The following is a 21474-nucleotide window of genomic DNA, read 5'->3' as shown; positions in this document are numbered from 1 at the left end:
AAAGGGAGTGGGTTGATATCCTTCACATTGGCCATTTTCCCTCCTCATAATGTCCTCTCAAAATTAACCCTTTTTAAAGAAACAGACACATAATTGTTGTTGACTTAACATAGTTCCAGCCTGCCTTTTTACAATTTATGCTTTCTAGCATGTTCGAATGAAGTTTCTTACATTTAGAGCAAATCGCTACATATAGATATACCACCCTAGAATACTGGAACAGACTCTCTTAACTTGTGCTTGATGCCTACTCATGTTCTGTTCCCGGGGTGGCCAGTGCAGTTCCTTCTAGATGCTGCTAGACAACAACTCCCATCATTCCTGAAAATTGGCAATGTTCACTGGGGCTGATGGGAGTTCTAATCCACTACATCTGGAGGGTACCACATTGGCAATTAATGTAGTGATGTCTTGGCTTTGACAGTGTGGCAGTGATTAACCTCTTCTCAGGAACATCTGCTCTCCCCCTGATGAAATCTAGGAGAAAAGTACCTCCATGCTGGGGAGGTTCCTATTAATATTTGCATTGTAAATGCATTTCACAAAGAATACTCAGTAATGGGGAAAGGAGTCGACCCGCTATTCTGTTAGTTGATTCTTTGACTGAGAACATGGGAGCATGGTGACTCCAGGCACTGTCTGGAGCAGTTTATGAGGACAGCCAAGCTATGTATTAATAACCTATGTACTGTGTGAAGGAGTTTTGAAAGCAAAAGGACTAAACCCTCTCTTGGGCTCAAGCAGGGGGGGGCACACACATTTTGTGTGTGTGTGTGTGTAAAAAGGTAAAGGACCCCTGGACTGTTAAGTCCAGTCAAAGGCAACTATGGGGGTTGTGGCGCTCATCTTGCGTCAGGCCAAGGGAGCCAGCGTTTGTCCACAGACAGCTTTTTGGTTCATGTGGCCAGCGTGACTAAACTACTTCTGGTGCACGAAGGACCATGACAGAAACCAGAGCACACAGAAATGGCATTTACCTCCTGCCGCAGCGGTACCTATTTATCTACTTGCGCTGGTGTGCTTTTGAACTGCTAGGTGGGCAGAAGCTGGGACAGAGCAATGGGAGCTCACCCTGTTGCAAGGATTCGAACCACCAACCTTCCAATCAGCAAGCCCAAAAGCTTGCTTCTTGTTCAGCCATTACCAACCTGAAAAGTAGAGATTTATCTTCAAGTCTTGCATAAGATGTCTGGTTTATCACAAAAATTCACAGTTCCTCCCACAGGCAGATTGATGGCAGAATATTCACAGGAGGGGCCCTGATGTCAAATAATCTATGCATGTTGACTCAGAAGTAAACACTGTTGAGTTAAACAGGACTAATTTCCTAGAAAATGGCACTGGGATTGCAATTCTGCATTTCCTATGCCACCCATGTTTACTTAGAACTAAATTGTGCTCAATCCAATGAAATTTGGGGTTATTCAATTGCCGCCCTATGGTTGTATTCAACACTGCTGTTCCATTTGTGCGACAGACCTCCTCCACTTGCACAATGTAATTCTCCTCTCCTTTTGCCTGCAGCACCCTGTGTGCCCTCACTGGATACAACCCCTAGTCTGTTGAAATGGTTTAGGGCATCAAATGCTGTTTCTAACATGGGGAAATGGAATGCGTCATTGCACGTTAGGCTTTAGGACAAACTTGCCAGCTGACTAGCTTTCCAGGGCTTTGTGAGGCTACAGTGTTGGTCCCTGACCAAACCTGTCAGTTTCTTATTTCCTTTCTCTCCCATCCATATGTCCATTTCAATTAGACAGGCTGTCAGTGAATCTGGACCCAACTTGCCTGCCATCTGGTTTATATGCTGCTGCTGTTGCAGTGTGCTTTATTTCATTTAATTGTCTCCCGTAATGAGTTATATTTATCTATCCTTCTATTTGTTGCGCTTTTATTTATTTTAAAACTTTTCATGCCACCTTTGTGAATTAAAAATCCTCCAAGGCAGCTTACACATTAAAATAAGAACATGTCACTTGCTACTGAATGAAATAACCCCTTGAAACTTCTGAATTAAAAAGAAAAGTTTATAAAACACAATACATCATCCATACCAAAAAAAGGCAATAGAAAATCTCAACAGCTGAATTTCATTGCCTATCTAAAAGCCACTTGAAATTTAGCTTCCCCAAAAGCATTGGAGCAAGCATAGGCAAACTCGGCCCTCCAGATGTTTTGGGACTACAACTCCCATCATCCCTAGCTAACTGGTCCAGTGGTCAGGGATGATGGGAGTTGTAGTCCCAAAACATCTGGAGGGCCGAGTTTGCCTATGCCTGCATTGGAGAGTGCTAGACTCCCAGATCTCAACACACACAGGATACAGGGTTGGCCATCTATTATTGCTGCTGCGGTGTTGCCAGGTGACCAATTCTGGTCATCTACTTTGAAATCCAACAGTATGATTTTAAAAGGATGCCGCATTCCCAAATTCAGTTGATCATCGATGCTTGGGAAGCGCTGGGGACAGGGCTTCCTCAGTGTCAAAAACCAGCTGATTCTCAGCCCAGTGAAAGCTGTGTATGTATACTTCTGAAGTGCAAACAATCAACTGGTAGTTGGTGCCTGAGACGCACTGCTCAAAGGTTGATGCAGGAACTACCCATCAACTGATTGGTGGTACCTGAAATGCAACTTTCACCCAAGCCCTGCCTTTATCTGCGCTGCATCTAGCATCATACAGCACTTATCAGGTGCAGGGCAGGTGGCGAATGGCCTCTTAAGCCAAATAGAAAGGCCTGATGGGGCTCATTAGGCCTGTAGGCTTGAAGTTCCCCACCCCTGCCATAGCCAGTCACTCCAATGAAAATAGGGATATCCCATTCCACAATGGTAATTTTGCTATTTATACCCCATACATCTTACTGGGTTGGCACAACCACTCTGGGCAGCTTCCAGCATATATAAGAACACAATAAAACATTGTTTGTTTGTTTAAAAAAACTCCCTATACAGATTGCCTTCAGATGGCTCGGGGATTGGATAACTTCATAGCCTCCAACATTTCTCCAATGAAAATAGGGACGTCAGGTGGTGCTGTGGGTTAAACCACAGAGCCTAGGACTTGCCGATCAGAAGGTCAGCGGTTCGAATCCTTGTGACAGGGTGAGCTCCCGTTGCTCGGTCCCTGCTCCTGCCAACCTAGCAGTTCGAAAGCGCGTCAAAGTGCAAGTAGATAAATAGGTACCGCTCCTGCGGGAAGGTAAATGGCGTTTCCATTCGCTGCTCTGGTTCACCAGAAGCAGCTTAGTCATGCTGGCCACATGACCCGGAAGCTGTACGCTGACTCCCTCGGCCGATAAAGCGAGATGAGTGCCGCAACCCAAGAGTCGGTCATGACTGGAACTAATGGTCAGGGGTCCCTTTACCTTTAAGGAAAAGTGGGACATTCAGGGATCAAATCAGAAGTTGGGATGGGCTGGAAAATAGGGACACTTGGAGTCAACCCAGCCATTTCTCAGCTATAGAATTGTAGAGGTGGAAGAGACCACAAAAGTAATCTAACCCAACCCCTTGCAAAGCATGAATCTTTTGCCCAAGGTGAGGCTTGAACCCATAGCCCTGAGATATAAGAACCTCATGCTCTACTGACTGAGCTATCTCAGATGACCATCCAGGAATAGCCCTCAAAGCAACCTATTGTACCCTGGTCCTACAGTGATTCTGCTCTTAAAGAGCAATGTGCTGGAAATAGTGAATTGGCCACTAATGTCTTAGCCTCTCCTACTCTCAAGAGGTTTGCTGCCACTGGTGCAGGCAAAATACCAAGACTGGCAGGGTTTTTCCTGGCTGCTTGCTTCTGAGAAAAGTAACTGCTGGGTTCAATGGGGCTTTTTTCCAAGTGAGTATTGGACTGATCATTTATTTATTTCTTCAGTTAACTCATGATGCCTTATATAGTTCTCCTCCTTCCCCATTTAATCCCCATGGCAGCAACCCTGTGAGAGACGTTAGGTTAAGAGTGATTGACTGGCCCAAGGTCACCCAATGACTTTTATGGCTGAGTGAGGATTTGAATCCTGTTCTTCTAGGTCCAGCTACACCACACTGGCTGCCTGAGACAGGATATTGTGTTTTGGGCAGCATGTATAAGAACACATCGTTATTATTTTATTTTACATTTGTTTCCCATTCTTCATTAGCTGGTTAATAGATGAAAGTTGCCATCTTTTGTTTGGCAGGCTTCCTATGCCTTTAAGAGTTATATGGCGAGGAAGAAATTCAAAGCTAAGGCCTCCGCCATTTAGCTTAATGGAAGCAAAAACAACAACCTGAATTTCTGCCTATCAGGAAAAACAACATCAACCTCTAAAGCAGTATGAAAGTATTAAGGACCTCTCAAGTACATGGCATTGTAAGTAGGACTAACTTATTTTTAGCAGTTGTTAACTTGCAGTTTCTTTAGATCTGAAAGCGGTGCCAATGAATGCCATGTCAGTAAAACCATTCACCGCCATGATTTAATATTGGAGACTTGGGTAATAAAAAGAAGGAAAAAGAGGAAGTCAAGCAACAATAAATATGTGATTTAACTGCATTCTTAATGGTACAATGTAATCACCTGTGCCTTAGCTAAATTAATTTTGTATTTTAATGTTAAGAAACTCCAAGTTTGAAGTTCATAGTCTATACTACCAAAAAAAAAAAAATCAATATTACATTACCCAAAGGCACTAATGAATACATTACATCTGGTCGAGGTAGGTAAAAACTGATTTCACAAGGCAACATCTGTGCTTATTAGATTACCTGCTTGAATTGCTAGGGCTGATAACATAACTATTCACAGGAGTCAAATACTGAAAAGTTTCCCATGGGATGAGACATGGAATGGAACAGGAAGGTGAGCAAAAACACATTCTCTGAATTAAGGAAAGTCTCTCATGGATTAAAGGAACTCAGTAAAGGGACAGGAGGTTTTTCTTATCCTTCCGAATGATGTGCTGCTAATTTGAGAAGCTGTAAGCAGGAAGAATCCACTAGAAGTGTGCATTGCCTCTGTTTTGGGGCTGAATAAAAGGGTATTTGAGGATCTCTCCCCCCTCCTAAGTTACAGCTCAGTAGCCAAAGCCCCCTTAAAGCTGAACTTTTTAGGTAGGACATGTATAAGGAATGAAAGTAAGGGGAAATCATGAAGTAGTCAACAGCTGCAGGAAGGCCAGTCAGGTGGGCTCAGAATGATCTCAGGCTTGCAAGAGAAGCTAAAAATAATATAAAAGGTTTCCTCAATTATGCTCAAAGCAAGAGGAAGAACAAGCAAGTACTAAGTCCTCAGCGTGGGGAAGACAGAGAAATGCTCTTGGGTGACAGAGAAAAGGTGGAAATGCTCAACACCTGCTTTGCCTCTGTCTTTATTCAAAATGAAAGAAGTGCCCAACCTAGTGATAATGGAATAAACAATGCAAGAAAGAAGATGTAGCCCAATACAGGAAAAGCAGTAAGGGAACACCTAGCTACTTTAAATAATAATAATAATAATAATAATAATAATAAATTTTATTTATATCCCGCCCTCCCCAGCCGAAGCCGGGCTCAGGGCGGCTAACAACAATAAAAATAGTTCAACATTCTAAAACATTCATTATAACATTAATTAAATCAAATTAAAATCAAATTAATGGCAACCATCAAGCAAATTTTTGTGCAGATTGCCAGAGGAGGGGGTCAGGCTGCGCCCTGACAAAAGGCCTGGTGGAACAGCTCTGTCTTGCAGGCCCTGCGGAAGGATGCCAGGTCCTGCAGGGCTCTAGTCTCTTGTGACAGAGCGTTCCACCAGATTGGAGCCGCGGCCGAGAAGGCCCTGGCTCTAGTTGAGGCCAGCCTAACCTCTCTGAGGCCTGGGATCTTTAGGGTGTTTTTATTTGCAGACCGTAAATTTCTCTGTGGGACATACCAGGAGAGGCGGTCCCGTAGGTACGAGGGTCCTAGGCCGTATAGGGCTTTAAAGGTTAAAACCAGCACCTTAAACCTGATCCTGTACTCCACCGGGAGCCAGTGCAGCTGGTACAGCACCGGATGGATATGATCTCGCAGCGAAGACCCCGTAAGGAGTCTCGCTGCGGCATTCTGCACCCGCTGGAGTTTCTGGGTCAGTCTCAAGGGCAGCCCCACGTAGAGCGAGTTACAATAATCCAGTCTGGAGGTGACCGTCGCATGGATCACAGTGGCTAGGTCAGGGCGAGAGAGATAAGGAGCCAACTGCTTAGCCTGGCGGAGATGAAAAAATGCCGCCTTTGTTATAGCTGTAATCTGCGCCTCCATAGAGAGGGAGGTATCGAAGATTACACCCAAGCTCTTCACGGATGATGCTGGCACTAATTGCACCCCCGCAAGAGACGGGAGTTGCCCCCTCAATCCCATATCGCTCCGTCCCAGCCAGAGGACCTCTGTCTTCGAAGGATTTAACTTCAACCGGCTCCCACGTAACCATCCAGCCACAGCTTCCAGACATCTGGTCAGTGTATCTGGGGCCAAGTCAGGATGGCCATCCATCAACAGATAGAGTTGGGTGTCATCGGCATACTGATGGCAACCCAGCCCAAAACTCCGGACAAGCTGGGCGAGGGGGCGCATAAAGATGTTAAAAAGCATCGGGGAGAGAATCGCACCCTGAGGCACTCCACACACCAAGGAGTGGCGCGATGACAATTCCCCCCCCCCCCAAGCGCCACCCTCTGTCCCCGACCGGAGAGAAACGAGCGCAGCCATTGAAGGACTGTGCCCTGGATCCCCACGTCGGCAAGGCGGCGGTCCAGGAGTTCGTGATCGACCATGTCAAAGGCTGCTGACAGGTCTAGAAGAATCAGCAGCCCCGACCCGCCTCGATCCAGCTGCCTGCGGAGATCATCTGTTAGGGCGACCAGAGCCGTCTCGGTCCCATGACCAGCGCGGAAGCCGGACTGGAATGGGTCGAGAGCAAATGAATTCAAATCTTCACAGGCAACATTAAGCACAGCCTCACCCTGTAATGCCAAATGGAGAATATTCTTTCTCAACAAAACAAGCACTAGATATCTATACTGGCTAACCTGAAGTTGCTATTTCTTTTTCTCAATGTACAAGCAAGAATACACATCACTTAATTGTTTTACAGTAAGAGATGAACTCTTATTCTTCCTTCAAAAATATTTAAAAAGTATGGATTTTGAAGTTTTTGTTGGCCTGATAAAAGTATTGTCCTAATATGGATGATGGAGGAAAGTGAATTTGTTTTACTTCCTCCACAAAAGCCCCTGGGCCTGCAATTTCACCATTTTAACACACTCTGGAAGGGCTTTGTGCCTGCAAATTTCATCTGCTTCTGCCCCCAAAGGGGAAATATTACAAATAAGAGTGATTGGGTCAGAGCTTTGTTGTACACAGAATGCTTCAGTAGTCAAATCACAGAAAAAGAACACAGGGCAGAGAGCGACTCAGAAACCAATCTGACTTTTTAAAAAACAAAAAACAGGGCAAGTGCAGGGCAAATCTCGGGCCCATTTGCAACCCTACTACATATGCACAAAATTCCTTTGTAAACAAAATCTAAGAGTGCTTATGATAGCAGTTACACCCCAATATGAAATACACAAATTCAGTTCCAAGTTGTATGCAGTTGACTTTCCTAAACACAGGGCTCCAAGGAAATAGACATGTGTAGTCATAGGAGAATTGAATCTGTAGCTCATTGTACTGGAAAAAGCAAAGTGAGTGGCTACTTACAAGAACTTACTATATGCTGCATATATGGTTACTTCTTTGTCCAGTACCCATAGCATTCTCAGAGCATGATGGAATTTAACATAGCTTTGCATACATAATAGATCCATAGGCTCACCATATTTCAAAAAGTAAAGTTCCTGACATCAGCCTTTTTTTTTTTTTTTAGAAACCCACCAAAATTTGTTGAGTTTTTTGGGGGAAACAAACCCAAAATAGTGAGTTTAAGCTTTTGGAGCTTTCCATTACGTTGTCATACATCCGGGTTTTCCCTGACATTTTGCCAATTCGGCAAAATCCCCCCCGACATCATTTTTGCACCCGATTCCAACAGATTCCACACGAAAAAACGCTTATGTCCCTGTGGAGATGATAGTACTGAAATGGTGGCGCATGCCTTTCTGGCTTGCACTCTTTATAAAGACTTGAGGATTGAGATTATCACCCCTCTTTTATTGTCCATTCCGGGTTGCCCAACCACTGCCACAGTGTCCTTTCTCTTGGCAGACCAAGATGAGCATCTGACAGCAAAGGTTGCAAGGTTTTTAGCTGAGGCAATCAGAATAAGATCCGCCATTTGACTATTGATTCAAAACCCTAAAATGTATTTTATATAATTGACTTTTTAGTTCTACTCTTTGTATATCATATTGTTGTTTTATTGCTATGGCCGATGGATGACGCAAATAAAGATTCATTCATTCATTCATTCATTTTAAACCCGAAAACCAGAACATGTCAGGAAACCAGGAAACCGAAAACCAGAACATATCAGGAATAACATATGGCAAGCCTATGGGTCCACAAATATCCAGTTCATTTGAACAGGCTTTCGTGGGAGAGATAAAATGGTGTGTTATATCACATACTGCATTGTCTTTCTGTTGAAGAATGATCCTGGGTGGCAGAACTGGATTCTAGACATGATTTCAGAGCCTGTCCAGTTTACCATATGTTTATTATTAGCATAAATGTAATAGCTCTCAGAAAAACAATTATTGGAAGGGCCACACCCTCGTTGGGTCATGTATTGAGAGATCTCTTTGAGTCTAGGCTTCCATTTCTCTTGGAAAGAACAGTTGACCACCACCATTTATTTGCATATGTTCATTTATTTAAGCACATGCAAATTTTCTATTACTGTCACTTGACAAATACATAATTTAAACCATAGCTGACTGATCATAAAAATTATCTTGGTCTGTCTGGTTTTATAGCTGGTTAGAGTTCTGCACAAGTTTTTGTAAGCTTTCAAAGTAAATCAATCTGATTATATTCTATTTTCCCAACCCCTTTAGTCATAGGGAAAGGTTATTGAAGGAATCTCTTAGACACACAGCAAACACTACCAGATTAATTTGAAATGATAAGAATGTAATTAAGGATTGCTAGAAGCAAATCTAAGTTAAATAGTGGTGTTCTTTTTTTTAAGCAATAAAGAAGATTTACTATCTATTTTCTGGTAAAAGTATGGGAAATGAGTGCTTCGTGGGTAAAAAATCCAAAAGTAGGCTTTTCTTTGCAATCTGTTTAGCTGTGGTTAGAAATGTTGAGATAGAAGTCAACTAAATTTTACCAACAGTAAACCTATTGAAATTAATGAACTTGACTAAGTAAGGGCCATTAGTTTCAATGGACCTACTCTAAGTATAACTTAGGCTGAATTAGGTGGAAGCCAAGACTGTGGAAATGGTAGAAAAGGCCTTGAAATGTCCGATGTGGTAGATGCTCTCAACAGGAAGCCTGCCACTTTCATGGGGATTATGTTCTGGGGATCGTGCCTCCAACCAGAATCACGTACAGTGGTACCTCTGGATGTGAACGGGATCCGTTCCGGAGCCCCGTTCGCATCCAGAAGCAAATGCAACTTGCGTCCGCTCATCTGCACATGCGCGGGTCGCGATTCGCTGCTTCTGCGCATGCACGTGACGTCATTTTGACCATCTGCGCATGCGCACACGGCAAAACCTGAAACTAACGCACTCCGTTACTTCCAGGTAACCGCAGCGAGCAACCCCCAAAATACTTATCCTGAAGCTACTTCAACCTGAGGTATGACTGTATGGGCAAAACACATGGGGTTCAGGGCTGGGTGGGATAGCTAAAGTCTTTTTTCTTGGACACCTGCCTGCTTTCTGTCCCCTTTTTGATTCTTTGGGGTTTTTGGCCAAGAACATAAAGCTAAATGCACATAAGTGAGATGCTCCAATGTTGCAGGCTTTCTGTAATTGTCAAGGAATGATGTACATATGCAATAGCGAACCAGGTGGAACTTTGTAAGGTGAGAGAACAAGATCCCACTGCTGATTTCACAAGATCTGCCTTCTTGCAGGAATATGGAAGCCTAGGAGAATCAGATGCCCCACAAACGTAGTATAAACACCAGCAACTGGGAAACACTGGCCTGTGAGTGCTCCAATTGGAGAACAGCCTTTACCCTCCAGGCAAACCCTCACCATGATCAACTCCCACCCAGAAACCTATGTCCCCACTGTGGAAGGACATATGGATCAAGAATTGGCCTCCACACTTACAAACTCACTGTTAATATCATGTTCATGGAAGACAATATTACTTGGCTATAAGTGATCGCCAAAGAAGAAGATTGATGAGCTTTACTAATGGCAGAAAAGGCAACAGCCTGATTTTGAATAGCTTTTCTTAACACAGGAACATTTGATTTCCAGCAGATACCATCTAGTTTGTTTGTAGCTGATATTTATCCTCAAGCAGCTGAGCTATGTCTATACAAAGTCCACGCCCCAATCTTCAGAATAATAATTTTAAAAGTGAGTTGGCAAGCGCAGCATTCATGTGTTCAGTGAAATATCTGGCTACAAGGCAGGGAAGGGAGAGAAAGGAAATCGGCACAATAGTAATCCAGCAGAATTTGTGGCACATTGAGAACTTTTAGAAGCAAATAAATGCTTTTGTATTGTGTATTGTAGCTTCGATTAGCAGCAGTGATTCAGAGAGCTGGACAATTTGTCGAGCTGTTTCTGTGGCATTCCCAAGTGTGCCTTTAGTAAATGAAATTGCTTATTTTGACTGTTTTTAAAAAATTCATTTGCTCTGAGCAATTTTTAGTGATGCTTTCTCCCTATAATTCTTATTTGAACTGGACTGAAAATCCAACTATCTAAAGGTTAAAAATAGTGCAAGCTGTGTTTCTAACTCCCCTCCGCCCTGTGCTTGTGATTTTGTTGTATTTGTGAGGGATTTTTTTGCGGTTTCTGGTGCATATCTGACCAGAGTCATGACTCGTGAATTGTTTGTCACACTCTGATATGATCAATTTTGAGATCCTCCTATGTTTGCAAAGCACAGTATCGGCGTCGAATCCTGTATTGTTTCATGCAATGGACAATGGCAGAGGAAATGAGCAGACGTTTGGGAGGAAATTACATTTTTGCCCTTGGAATGCTATCGTTCGAGCTTTCCTGAAACCTTAAATCCATTTCATATGCACTAATGACTTTGCAGCTACAGTTAAGCAAGTGCCACTGTCCTGAAAGCTGATCAAGACTAATGTGATCATAAAGCACAGCAGAGATAACAAAATGAACTGCAGTCAACGTCTCCACATGATGTGCCTTTTGTGTTAGTCTTAAGAGCTTAGTGCTTCAGTTCTGTTTAACATTTGCAAAGGTGGCAGAAAGCTGGGCCTGATAGCTTTTCACTGGGAAAGTTTGCAGGGCCTCTTACTGCCTGCTCCTAGGTCTTGCTGACACAATAAAATTGGATCTGAGCTCTACCATTTCGACTGAAGACCAGTGTCTGCAAATTACAGGCTTTGCTCTCGGTACCATCTTTGGAGATTTGAGACATGAGCACGAGAGATGGAGCTTTCTCTGCGTCAGTTCCACAGTGCTGGGAGGTTCAAAAAAAATCACTGGGCTGCTTCTTTGCGTGACTTGGGCCAAAGTTCTTTGAGTGGAGGGAAGGGGGACTTTTATTTTGATGAGATTTTAAAGTATGGCTGCCAGAAAACCCTGCTCAAAATCATGAAGAACCACTGCCAATTAGAATATAGACCATGGGTCAACAAACTAAGGTCCGCGGGCTGAATGAGGCCCAATAGATCCGGCCTGCAGATGGTCCAGGAATCGCTGCTTGGATCGCCATTGCGTGGATCGCCAGCGCATGCGTTCTTTCCCTCTCCCTCTCCCTCACATGGCGGCAGTGGCATAGCGTGGGGGGTGCCAGGGGTGCCGGCCGCACCGGGCGCAACTTCTGGGGGGGCGCGCTCGCTGCCTCCGGAGTCGCCGAAGAGCCTCGGGCGCAGGCTGTAGCGGAGCCACATGTCTCGCAGCGCCCGGCTGAAGGCGCCCGGCAGGCAGCGGCTCTCAGCGCTCGCCGCGGAGGACGCGCCAGGCAGCCCCTCCTCACAGCCCAGCCTCCGCCGGTGCTGAAGCAGCTGCTGGGCCGTTGCATTTTCCTCGCCTCTCTGCCCCCCTCCTCCTCCGGGCAAGTGGCCTCGTTTGGGCAGCAGCGCCAGCGGCAACTCGCAGGTTAGGGGGTAGGGGGGGCGCAAATGACATGCCTTGCCCCGGGTTAGGGGGCGCAAATTACTTGCGTTGCCCCGGGTGCTGACAACTCACGCTACGCCGCTGCATGGCGGCACTTTTCTCCTCAGGGACAGAGCAATCTTGTCCCATGCCAGGCTCCATTGACGGTGGGAGTTGGCTTGCCCACCTGCCCGCCTCAGCAGGGCAGCACCATGAAGGGGGCATGTGACATCGGCTGCCAACTGCTGCTGCATTTTCTTCCTGCTCCTCCTCCCTCTCCCTCAGTCCGCCCTTCTGTCTTTCTCTGTGCCTGTTTCCTGCACCGCTTCCTTGCACACTTCCTTTGTCACTGCCCGCCTCCCTCCCTCCTTCCTTCATTCCTCCCATGACATTCAGGCGGGTTGTTGCGGAGGCCAAGGTAGCCGCTTGCGGGTTGGCGGGCGGCTCTGTCTTCTTCTCCACGGTGCCTCTCAGGAAGCAGCAGCAGCAGCAGGTAGTGGGTAAAAGCTCCGGTGACACCCCGGTTCCCCTACCTCCATCCGCGGCTCCTCCACCGGGGCTGCTGCTTCTGTCTTCACTGGCCAACGCAGCCTCCTACCCTGCCATGGCAGCTGGCTGGCTGGAGAAGCCCAACTGCGGCTACTGGGACGGCAACTGGGATAGGTAAAGCGAAGCATCTTCAGGCCTCTTTGCGGGTGGGCGAAAACCGTTCATTTCCCCCCCCCCAAAAAAATATAGTCCAGCTCCCCACAAGGTCTGAGGGACAGTGGAACGGTCCCCTGCTGAAAAAGTTTGCTGACCCCTGATATAGACAATACCAAGCTACAAGCAGACCCTCTAACTTTCCCTATTTTCTAGGGACAGTACTGGATTTACAGAAGCCATCCTAGTTCCGGATCTGATCCTGGAATACCCCACTTTTTATTAGGACATTCCTGGAGGGTATGGAGTTATGTGATTCAGGCAAATAAGTAACCATACAACCTTTAGAGGACATCTGAAGGCAGCTCTGTATAGGGAAGTTTTTTAATGTTTAATGTTTTATTATGTTTTAATAAATGTTGGAAGTCGCCCAGAGTGGCTGGGGGCAACCCAGTCTAATGGGTGGGGTATAAGTATAAATGTTGCTGTTGTTGTTGGATAGGATGGCCCTATTTTCATTGGAGAAATGTTGGAGAGTATGTTTCCTGTGGTCCTATGACCCTTTTCCACCTGGGACATAAAGTAGTGGGGGGGGGGAGCTATTCTTATGTGGAAGCAAATAAATGATTAATCCCATCTTCCTCGCATAGTGTAGACTTGTTCCCTATTGAGATTCCCTGTGGCTCTGTGTGTGTGTGTGTGTGTGTGTGTGTGTGTGTGAGAGAGAGAGAGAGAGAGAGAGAGAGAGAGAGAGAGAGAGAGAGAGACTCAGACATTTTGTTCCTTAATTTTGATTCTGGATTTTCTATATGAGGATTTGCCATACTCTGGTAACAAAGACAGATGTTTCAATATTCAGAATCCTTTTTTTAAAGCATCTTGTCTAGTGAATAAAATACTGTTCTTCTGAAGGAACATGCTTTGGCATCAGCTGGATGTATGGGGGAGGGGAACTATCACTGAATTAAAAAACAGCACATTTTTTAATAATATCATTTAATTGGAATTGCTTCAACTGAAAAAAATGATGTTGCTGTGACATCACTGTCAAATAATTTTTTATTGAAAAAAACCCTTCAGTTATTGAGTAATAAAGTGATTGTGGCTTTAAGTAAGGTTGGGGAAAGGATATACACATAATCCTCGACCTCAGCTGCCTAAATACCTTGATACACTACAGGGGGGAATGCTTGCAAAGGTAATCATTTAGGTGTTCCTCTCATCATTTCAAAGAGAGCTAAACTCTCTTTTCACTCTAAGGTCCAGATCAGACTTCAAAATAAGATCTGTTTCTTTCTATTACTGAATAAATCAATGTTGTGGCTAATACTCCTGTCTGCTTGCACTGACTCTTTGCCATTTCATTTTGCAGGATTACAAAAACCACAGAGCTATTAAAAGAAGTGTCGTCATACCAATTTGTTACTGATCAGTAGAGCACTTCATTGTAATGCAACAGATTAATATAGAATGTGCAGACAGACACAATGGAGAACATCAGCTGCATCTCTTCTTCCAGAAGTGAGTTTGCATTAATCATTGAGATCAGGAAGCCTGTCACAGTTTTATTTTCTACCCCACATTTCAATAATTAGTACTGCAAAACCATCATCTTAACAGAATGAAATAAATAAATAAAAGTGTTAGTTCAGTTTCCTGTGTGCTTCTATCTACCTGCTGCTTCCAGGATAACTGGAAGAGAAATAGCCATAGATCACTCTATCAATCTATCATCTATCTATCTATCTATCTGTCTATCTATCTATCTCATTTCAAATTTATTCCTGGGGATTATTGGACATGACACAAGAAGCATCCTGAAATTGAAAGGAAAGGTAGGATTCTAAGGCAGATGAAGAATTTGTCTCCTCTCCAACCAAGAGATGAGCATGTTGAATGCTTTCTGGCAGAGGATCCTCACATATCCTGGAATCATAGGACTGTAGAGTTGGAAGAGACCCTGGGGGTCACCTAGTCCACCCCCCTACAGTGTCAATCAGTGTGACACTGCCAACAACAGCTCCTGAGCCGGAAATCATTTTCAGATTAGACACTCTCAAACATGGGCTCAGTAGTGACTGGGCGTGGTGAGCTCACTACCAAAACTGAAGTTATTGGAATATGCATTAAGATGCATCCTATATTTTGCACTTCGAGATCTACTATTGTCAGGGAACTGACATCGGAGCCTGAGGCAGAGGGAAGGCTCTCAAATGATGCTGGAGAAGGGCCAAGCAGGGAGAGAGGCAGTTCAGCAGAGGGGGAAGCAAATCAACGTTACACCAGGGATAAAGGGGGGCAGATGGGGGAATCGGCAAGAGGGCTCCAGGACTCTTCACTGGACACCAGCGGGGAGAGTACGGGTCCTCCGCTACCCGTGCCCTCCCTGCGCAGAAGACTTCCATGCAGAGAGAGTAGGAGGAGACTGGGAGTCAAACAACTTTTATGTTGGAAGAGGTTTAAGAAACGCCCACTGACGGATTCTGCTAGCGACTGAGGCAGCCACGAATTGAAGGGCTGTCCAGACAGAAAGGTTTAACAAGGCAACATAGCCAGGAGAGGCGGCAACTTACGCACAAGCAACCCCATACCCATTACAACTATTTTAGAATTATTTTATTTATAAAAAACATTGATGTGCTGTTGCATCATAAAAATCTATCGCAGTGGTTTGTAACAGGGGGCACAGCTGGGGAGGGAAACAGCAACCGCCCCCTCCAGCTAGCAATGGTGGCCAAACTTGGCCCTCTGGCTGTTTTGGGACTACAATTCCCATCATCCCTGACCACTGGTCTTGTTAGCTAGGGATGATGGGAGTTGTAGTCCCAAAACAGCTGGAGGGCTGAGTTTGGCCACCACTGAGCTACAGCAACATTTTCAAGGCAGTCAGCATTACAAGACTAGCAAATATTTGACTTATGATACCGTAAACCACAGAGCCTAGGGCTTGCTGATCAGAAGGTCAGCGGTTCAAATCCCCGCGACGGGGTGAGCCCCCGTTGCTCAGTCCCAGTTCCTGCCAACATAGCAGTTCGAAAGCACGAAGTACAAGTAGATAAATAGTTACCGCTCCGGCGGGAAGGTAAAGGGCATTTCCGTGTGCTGCTCTGTTCACCATAAGCGGCTTCGTCATGCCGGCCACATCACCCGGAAGCTGTACGCCGGCTCCCTCGGCCAGTAAAGCGAGATGAGCACCACAACCCCAGAGTCGTCTGCGACTGGACCTAATGGTCAGGAGTCCCTTTACCTTTACCTTACCAATGTACCTTATTTACATGGTAACAGTTTTCCTCTTCTGGCTCAGAACTCTGATACGCAACTCATGGAGAACTGCATTTATCCTACATACCTGGACCTTTGTTTTGTTTTCTTCATATGTCCTCTGTGACGCTATCACAGAATCTCCTGCATAAGAGTAAAGGTTAGAAAAGGAACAATCACCTTCTTGGAATCTGTACACATGCAGCACGATATAAGGTGGCAGAATGAATTGTACTAATTCATCCTGCAGATAGGAGATAATCTCCTCAATCTCTCTGTAGAATATATAGTCCTATAATGCTATGCACCCCTCACCTGCAAGGGCATTCCTTATTCTGCATTTTCTGTAGTAATGCACAATCACTTTTGTTGTGAGCCATTCTGAAAGCCCATTAGGACTAGTTTAGCAAGCTCTGGATGTCCAGAAATATCTACGTTTGATCACATCCCACACTCATTTGGGTTTAGGTCAATTCTGGAGCTCATGCCAGTAGGCCAAGAGACAAATTCATGGAGAAATATCTTGCTTTTTACCAGAGTGCTGCTGAAATTTCCAATCCTTATAGTCACCCAAGATTTATCTGCACATAAAAATCTTGACTCTTGAAGAATCATAATTAAAATATAAATGTTTCAGAGAGAGTTGGTTACATTTCATGGTTAATGCTTTTCTTGACCTTGATCATTTACATCTATTTCCACAGAGATCTGGGGTTTTCCTCCTTCTCCCATCAGGGTTGTTCTGAAATCGGTACATGGTTTTTATGACCACATGCTAAAAGCCAATCAATATCTTGAAAGGCGGAGAGTGACGCTGAAAATGCCCATCATTTCATCAGTTGATTCCAATGATGAAAAAGTTGGTATATGCAGCACAAAAAATAGAGGTGATATATATCATTAAACACAGAGCAAGCACATACTCTTGATTATGATTTAGGTGGATACTGCCCTAGGGTAGGCGTGGAGAACCTGTGGCTCTCCGTAGTTGTTAGACTACAGTTCCCATCATCTTTGTCCATTGACTATTGAAAGCCTCAACACACACCCTCCAACATTACTCCAGTGAAAATAGAGGCATCCTAAGGAAAAGCGGGATGCAGGTGATGCTGTGGGTTAAACCACAGAGCCTAGGACTTACTGATCAGAAGGTTGGCGGTTCGAATCCCCGCGACTGGGTGAGCTCCCGTTGCTCGGTTCCTGCTCCTGCCAACCTAGCAGTTCAAAAGCACGTCAAAGTGCAAGTAAATAAATAGGTACCGCTCTGGCGGGAAGGTAAACGGTGTTTCCATGTGCTACTCTGGTTCGCCAGAAGCAGCTTAGTCATGCTGGCCACATGACCCGGAAGCTGTACGCTGGCTCCCTTGGCCAATAAAGCGAGATGAGTGCCGCAACCCCAGAGTTGGCCACGACTGGACCTAATGGTCAGGAGTGACCTTTACCTTAAGGAAAAGCAGGACGTTCCTGGATCAAATCAGAAATTGGGGTGGTTTTTGTAAATTCGGGACTGTCCCTGGAAAATTGGGGTAATTGGAGGGTCTGTCAATGTCTTCCACGTGTGTTGTGTCAGGAAGATTTTGGGAATCACATGGCAGGACAGAGTCTCAAACAAAGGTGTGCTCTCCCAAGCCCACATTCCCAGAATGTTCTCACTCCTGTTTCAGTAACATCTACACTAGCTTGGTCATGTGCACAGAATGGAAGATGTCAGGATGCCCAAGGATGTGCTCTATGGGGAGCTGGCTTCAGGCACCAGGCCTGTTGGCTGACCAACTCTGCATTACAAAGATGTCTGCAAACATGACATGGAGGCTGGCAATATCAAACTTGCTATGTGGGAATTTCTTGCAGATCACTGTAGTGCCTGGAGACAGTTGGGTTGTGTATCCACAGCAATGGCCAGAGGAGGAATGACTGCTGCGAGGAGCACACAGAGAAGAAACACTATGGTGCATCTGCAGCAGCATGACCAGGCCCCTTTGTGTGCCCCAACTGCAACAAAACATATCTCTCCCATATTGGTCTCTATAACCACAACAGGTGCCATAACCTTCCAACAGTTTGTCTTCACCCTCAAAGCTGCACTTCTCCATTGTCTCCCAAGACAGATGGATGAAAGCAGCAACAGTTAACCACCATCTTAAAGTGGATCTGCGAGAGCTATTAAAAATCACAGAGGGGTTTTGTTTTTGCAAGTGAGTGAGCAAGACAGCCAATTTAAACACTGGTTTCAATAGAAGAATGTTATGTTTACCACCCACTTAAATCAATGGGGCTCGTGGGTGGCTCATATTGCGTGGCTGTCACCAAATGCATTGAAACTGTGGACGTTTTTGAAAGGCTTTTGTCTGGTTGGTTTGTTTTCTTGGACAAGGAGTTATTCACATATGACAGAGCATGTTTTGAGCTGCACTTTGGAAATGGATAGCCCATTGTTCTAGCTATCTTAAACTCTTATTGCCCAAGTGCCACTCATTTGCCACTTACCATCTCTTGATAGTCATTTTGGATGTTTTTGTTGCTGTTCAACTGCTGATAAGAACCACCTGAGAGTCAAGCACTATTGGTGTACTTAGACTATCTCAGAAGATGGATTTAATATTATCTTGGCAATCCACTCTGCACATGGTAATGTGGTATTACTTCTCTTATGGGGTGTTAGGGTACACTTGGATGTTGCCACTCATTAATTACATTCTTTGAGCATTGATGCTATTATTTAATTAAGCTGCTGTTAGTAAGAATAAGCACACAGAAATCCAAGGAAGGTTTCATAGCTGAACTTTCTTTGGTTCATTTATAGCTCATCAGTTGCAATCACTTCAGTATAAGTGGCAACCCATCTTTCTCTCTCTCCCTCCCTCCCTCCCTCCCTCTCCCCACCCAGCAGCCAGTGGGGTGAGGGACAGCTCACTCTTGCCAAAGATCTGAATTGATAGTTTGTAGCTGCTTTTTGAAATGGGATTATGGTCCACAAATGACCCTAGGATCAAAGATTGCCTATCCATGGTCTACATTGACTGGAAGTGACTCTTCAGGGCTTCATTTCTCTCTAGAGCTACTCGCAGATACTTTTACATGCTGGTAACAACACACACAACGTAACAGGCTGTTTTTGACTATGTAACAGAACTTTCAAACACAATTCAACATATAATATCTCACAAAGTGTAATTTCATAGACCAACACATCATGCAAACAGAACATATCAAGAGAAATTAAAGTCCAATGGATGGTAAGGAGATAAACTCCATTCGGTTCCTAAATTGGCATATTGGCAATAACCAATCATCCTTGTCATGCTATACCTTCAAGTTTTCCATCTGATCTGATATCTACATACAAGGAATGTTAGAATCCTCAAAGCAGTGATACATGGAACACCATAAGATAAGCATACCATATTGTGGTTATTGCCAATATGCCAATTTAGGAACTGAATGGACTTCATCTCCTGACCATCCATTGGACTTTAATTTCTCTGGATATGTTCTGTTTGCATTCCTGGGTAAGGTGATTGAGAGAGCGGTTGCTGAACAGCTTGGTAGGTTTCTGGATGAAACATCTGCTCTGGATCCATTCCAGTCCGGCTTCCGCGCTGGTCATGGGACCGAGACGGCTCTGGTCGCCCTAACAGATGATCTCCGCAGGCAGCTGGATCGAGGCGGGTCGGGGCTGCTGATTCTTCTAGATCTGTCAGCAGCCTTTGACATGGTCGATCACGAACTCCTGGACCACCGCCTTGCCGACGTGGGGATCCAGGGCACAGTCCTTCAATGGCTGCGCTCGTTTCTCTCTGGTCGGGGACAGAGGGTGGCGCTTGGGGGGGGGGAATTGTCATCACGCCACTCCTTGGTGTGTGGAGTGCCTCAGGGTGCAATTCTCTCCCCGATGCTTTTTAACATCTTTATGCGCCCCCTCGCCCAGCTTGTCCGGAGTTTTGGGCTGGGTTGCCATCAGTATGCTGATGACACCCAACTCTATCTGTTGATGGATGGCCATCCTGACTCGGCCCCAGACACACTGACCAGATGTCTGGAAGCTGTGACTGGATGGCTACGTGGGAGCCGGTTGAAGTTAAATCCTTCGAAGACAGAGGTCCTCTGGCTGGGGCGGGACGATAGGGGATCGAGCGGGCAACTCCCATCTCTTGCGGGGGTGCAATTAGTGCCAGCACCGGCCGTTAAGAGTTTGGGTGTAATCTTCGATACCTCCCTCTCTATGGAGGCGCAGATTACAGCTATAACAAAGGCGGCATTTTTTCATCTCCGCCAAGCTAAGCAGTTGGCCCCTTATCTCTCTCGTCCTGACCTAGCCACTGTGATCCAGGCGACGGTCACCTCCAGACTGGATTATTGTAACTCGCTCTACATGGGGCTGCCCTTGAGACTGACCCAGAAACTCCAGCGGGTGCAGAATGCCACGGCGAGACTCCTTATGGGGTCTTCACTGCGAGAGCACATTCATCCGGTACTATACTAGCTGCACTGGCTCCCGGTGGAGTACAGGATCAGGTTTAAGGTGCTGGTTTTAACCTTTAAAGCCCTATACGGCCTAGGACCTCGTACCTACGGGACCGCCTCTCCTGGTATGCCCCACAGAGAAACCTACGGTCTGCAAATAATAACATCCTCAAGGTCCCAGGCCTCAGAGAGGTTAGGCTGGCCTCAACTAGAGCCAGGGCCTTCTCGGCTGCGGCTCCAAACTGGTGGAATGCTCTGTCACAAGAGACTAGGGCCCTGCGGGACCTGACATCTTTCCGCAGGGCCTGCAAGACAGAGTTGTTCCGCCAGGCCTTTGGTCAGAGCGCAGCCTGACTCCCTCCTCTGGCAACCTGCACAGAATTTTGCTTAATTGGTTGCCATCAATTTGATTTAATTAATTTTTATAATGAAATATTTTTAGATTGTGTGATTATTTGACTGATTATTTGATTGTTGTTAGCCGCCCTGAGCCCGGCTTCGGCTGGGGAGGGCGGGATATAAATAAAATTTATTATTTTTATTATTATTATTATTATTATTATTATTATTATTATTATTATGTGTTGGTCTATGGAATTACGCTTTGTGAGATATAATATGTTAAATTGTGTTTGAAATAGAAGTTACATAGTCAAAAACAGCCTGTTACGTTGTGTGTGGTGTTACCAGGATTGTATTTACATAACTCAAGGTATAGTAGTGTCTTGCAGATGCTTTTACATGCAGCACCTAGGGCCTTGCACTGATCTTCAATGCTTCCCATCAAAGCATATGGTCCTTCTCTCCTCCTGGTGCCTAGGGCTGTATGAGGTGATGCCTCCACATGTGCAAATCCTCATTAGAAGTCCAGTGAAGTTTCCAGAGGTGTACAGAGGTGCCT

General features: G+C 45.2%; 1 long non-coding RNA gene across 1 annotated transcript in view; it reads right to left on the bottom strand.

Annotated features, from left to right (window-relative positions):
- Nucleotides 1–12960: 12960 nt before the first annotated feature.
- Nucleotides 12961–21474, bottom strand: part of LOC309541801 — a 30352-nt gene continuing 21838 nt past the window's right edge. The window contains exons 2-3 of the long non-coding RNA XR_014223947.1: nt 16198–16253; nt 12961–13531 (exon numbers count right to left, since the gene is read on the bottom strand). This is a non-coding gene — a long non-coding RNA (uncharacterized lncRNA). The remainder of the gene's footprint in view (nt 13532–16197; nt 16254–21474) is intronic.

This window comes from Podarcis vaucheri, assembly GCF_965113315.1.
Source record: "Podarcis vaucheri genome assembly, chromosome: 10".
NCBI classification, from domain to species: domain Eukaryota; kingdom Metazoa; phylum Chordata; class Lepidosauria; order Squamata; family Lacertidae; genus Podarcis; species Podarcis vaucheri.
The sequence above is the reverse complement of the archived record's forward strand: the minus strand, read 5'-3'. Positions and strand labels throughout refer to the sequence as shown.